The 3,930-nt window shown below is 52.2% G+C and overlaps 1 pseudogene across 1 annotated transcript; it reads right to left on the reverse strand.

Annotated features, from left to right (window-relative positions):
* Positions 1-2,500: 2,500 nt before the first annotated feature.
* Positions 2,501-3,362, reverse strand: LOC111532535 (annotated as a pseudogene). Its single transcript, XR_003307452.1, has one exon. The product of XR_003307452.1 is annotated as a sterol-4-alpha-carboxylate 3-dehydrogenase, decarboxylating pseudogene (transcript).
* Between the last annotated feature and the right edge of the window lie 568 nt (positions 3,363-3,930).

Consider the following 3,930-nt stretch of genomic DNA (forward strand, 5'->3'; position numbering starts at 1 on the left):
TCAGCGTCAATAGGGAAGGGAAGGAAGAGGCATTGAATGAGATCATCCCAAAGGACACGCAGCACTTGGCAATAGGGCTTTTAGCTGTCTCCAGTCTGGGAGAGAATTGCCTTCCCTTGGCCCCAGTTCTCCAAACGGGATGTGACATGAGGGACAGGCACAGGCCTGGGTCCACACTCCAGGATGCCATCTTAGGGCAGTGTGCTGCAAAGCCATCAGCTTTCAGGAAAGAAATGGGTGGGGGTGGCCCCCAGGCCCTGGGTCTGGGAGTGGGGCAAGTTCAGTCTTGCTGCGGCCAAGGGGAGGTTCTAGCTGGACTCAGTGACCTGTAGAAAGGCTCCTTCACTGGTCAGAAACCATCCGCAGGGCTTATGAAGGGAGTGCTGGCCCAAGCCCAGGGTCTCAGTTCAGTAGGTCCCGGGTGGGGCCCGGTGGTTTCTAACAAGCTCTCAGGGGGTACTGAGATTGTGGTTTCCTGGTGGTTAGGCTTTCTCCAAACGGGTGGGTCGAGATAGGTCTGGGTCAGGAATGCAGGGAAATACAAGGAGCGGCGGGGAGGGCGTTAGCTTGGCCAGCGGGGGGCTCAGGGTCTCTGTGCACAGCCTCATCGTTCGGATCTGAGCAGACACTGCCTCCGCAACTGTTCTGCCGTGATCGCCACCTCGGCCAGGCTTGCTTGCAGCCCTATGTCCCTCTCATAGCACCCTGCACTTTTCCTTTTTGGAACCTGCAGCAGTTTTGAATAATATATTGGTCTGTGGGCTGCGTGTTTTATTCACCACTGCAGGGCAGGGCAGGGCAGGGCAGGGCAGGGCGGGGCCCAACGAATATGTGTGGTCTGAATGAGTGAACAGAGAGGGCAGAGAAGACTCTGGTTCCATGAGGGACATCTTTGGTCTAGATGGCAGCTAGCATTTTCCCGAGCAAGGGGTTAGGTCGAAGCCGAGGGCAGTTTGGCCCTTGGTGCTCATCAGCAAGGTCTGCTGGCCTCACCCACTCCGGGCCCGACACCATCCTCCCACTAGCTTAGAGCTGCTCTGCAGCTTCATTCCAGCCTGAGCGGCCTCCTCCCTCCCTCTCACTCCCCACAGGAAATCAGGTGCTGAGCTCAGACTCCTTCCAGGCCATTTCTTGTAAGGCTTCATTTCTACTCCCGACCCTACTGCCCCCGCCCAACTCCATCATTGCGTGGGCCTTTGTTGCCTCTTGTCTGAAGGCTCCACGTAAGAGCCATGATGGTTTCCTTGATGCTTGGCCCCCACTGCCTAGGAGAGAAAAGTACATCCCCTTCAGCTTTGCACCATCAGTCTGGCTGGCTTCCCACCCCAAACCAGGCTGGCGTGTCTGTCCTTCACCGAATCTAAGACACCATTATATCCCATGGACCACTAACAAACACAACGTGCTGCTAATTAAACGATGACATGCCATTGACTGTGACACTCCGACATCTTTAGCCTGAAATGCCAACTCCAACAGTAAGTTTGATTGCTTATCCATTCTTCAGGGTCCGACTCAAAGCATCATCTCCCCAACAGAAGGTGAATGTGTACCACCGCGTCTTAAGTGTGTGTATCATGTCCTGCCTGGTATTATAGGGGCTTGTGAACATATCTTAAGTCCATGATTCTAAGTGCCTTCGGGGCAAAGGCTGTCTTATTTATGTGTATATCCCCCTGTCCCATCAGCAGAGGGCAGCACAGTGTCTCCTCGTTCAGAGGAATCATCCTCTGTGCTACGCCCTTTGGAAACAGGCCTGAAGGGCTCTGAGGGTGAGCTGCAGGCAAGCAGCCCCTTTTCCCTGGCTTACTGTCACCCAGCCCAGTGTCCCACATTAGGAGAGGAGCTGAACAGATCAAACAGCGTGCCACTGGGCTGGATCACTGCCTTGCCTCTAAAAACAACAGAACTCTGTTGATAAATGTTTTGTGAAAACCGTGCAAGCCTGGTGTGGTGTGGCACATTTGCTCTCAGGAGGCTGAGGTGGGAGGACTGCTTGAGCCCAAGAGTTCAAGGCTGCAGTGCTCTAGGACTGGGCCTGTGATTAGCCAGTGCACTCTGGGCTGGGCAACAGAGACACACTCAGACTGTCTCTACAACGACAACAACAAAAAACAATGCAGGCAGGCACGGCAATGTACCTGAAAGAGAATGTGTTAGCATGTAAGGAGTTGAACAAGCGACTGAGACTGAATTACAGTCATTTCAGCTTTCAGCTTTTGCTCTAAGCTTACTGTCAGCATGAAAGGTACATGTAAAGTCTCACCTGTGTGTTAACAACTTCTGCTTTTCTTCCGGGATATTTTGAAGATGCAGTATCTTGCACAAAGTCTAGAGGCTTCACTCTAGTATTGGTCTGCATGGAAACGGTTCTCCATCACAACTAACAAATGCGTTGTAGCTTCCTACAGCTTCCTTCCTTATGTATAAGGACACTGGAATGAAATGTATAACCCAGAAGAGGGGGCAAGGGAGGGGGATATACAGAGAGACACAAAAAGACAGAGAACAAATCAGTATAATATGAAGCTGCCTGCCTCAAGAAATCCAAATCCAATTCCATGAAGGAGGATATATCTGTTGTTACTGCCTTTATTGTCACGGAAGTAGTAGGGCGCACTGTCTGCCTAGCAGGAGGAGTCACAGGCTCAGAGCAAACTCATTCGAAGGATGTTATTTCTTCACTCCACAGGGGAAGGAGTGACTGGTTGGGGAACGTGTCGAGAGAGCCCAGCCTTCAGTGTCCCTCACTTGACCCTCCGCAGGTGGCGAAAGCTCTGCACGGTCCTCTCCACAGCATCATCCATGGTCACTAGTGGCTGGTAGCCCATGGCCTTTTTGGCCCTCTCGCAGCTGTAGTAGTGGAATGTGCCAGCCAGTGCGACCCGCACGGGTGTGAAGGAGGACTGCAGTTGGATGACAGGACTGAGCACCGTCACCAGCAGGGACAGCAGGAGCGCCAGGTAGTAGGCCACCCAGTACGGGATGTGATACTTGGGGGCCTCATAATTGAGGCCTGTCAGGATGCGAGACAGGAATGTCCAGAAAGGGATGGGCTCATCATTGGTGATGTGAAATGCCTGGTGGGAGAACAAGAACAAGAAGCTAGGACCACCGCCCCCACCTGCCCAAAGCTGAGGCCTCCATTCAGCCCACGCAGATTGCATCCTCACTGCCTAACTGCTGCAGCATTCCATGCGGCCTGCCCTCAATTGCACAACTGCTAAGGCGTAGAAAGGGCAGATGAGGTAAGTTTTATCTATGAGCCAGGATTTTAAGTGAAGCATAGATTGCACTTGGAAAGGCACATTTGTTCATTCGATAAGTGTTAATCATCATAAAACTCATCTACATATCTTTGGATGCAATGAATTGCTCACATGACATTTCTTGACGGAGTTGGGCTTGTTTTAAATCAAAAGCCACACCCGGGCCAGGCGTGGTGGCTCACGCCTGTAATCCCAGCACTTTGGGAGGCCGAGGCGGGCAGATCACCTGAGGTCAGGAGTTTGAGACCAGTCTGGCCAACATGGTGAAACCCCATCTCCACTAAAAGTACAAAAACTTAGCTGAGCATGGTGGCGCAGGCCTGTAGTCCCAGCTACTCAGGAGGCTCAGGCATGAGAATCGCTTGAATCAGTGAGGCGAAGGTTGCAGTGAGCTGAGATCGCACCACTGCACTCCAACCTGGGTGATACAGTGAGATTGTCTCAAAAAAAAAAAAAAAAAAAAAAAAAAAGCCACACCCACCTACTCCCAACTTCTTTGAAAGTTATCAGTGGGAAAACGGTAGAGGTTCAGGAGAATAAAAGAGGACCAAACAGCAAGGGAGGGAGAGACCTGAGGAATGAGTGGGAGAAAGGGTGAGGAGCAAGCACCCTGCCCAATGTACATGGGCTCCTGCCACGAGGAGCCATGCCAACAGGTGGG

Source organism: Piliocolobus tephrosceles, unplaced genomic scaffold (genome assembly GCF_002776525.5).
Source record: "Piliocolobus tephrosceles isolate RC106 unplaced genomic scaffold, ASM277652v3 unscaffolded_8327, whole genome shotgun sequence".
Lineage (NCBI taxonomy): Eukaryota > Metazoa > Chordata > Mammalia > Primates > Cercopithecidae > Piliocolobus > Piliocolobus tephrosceles.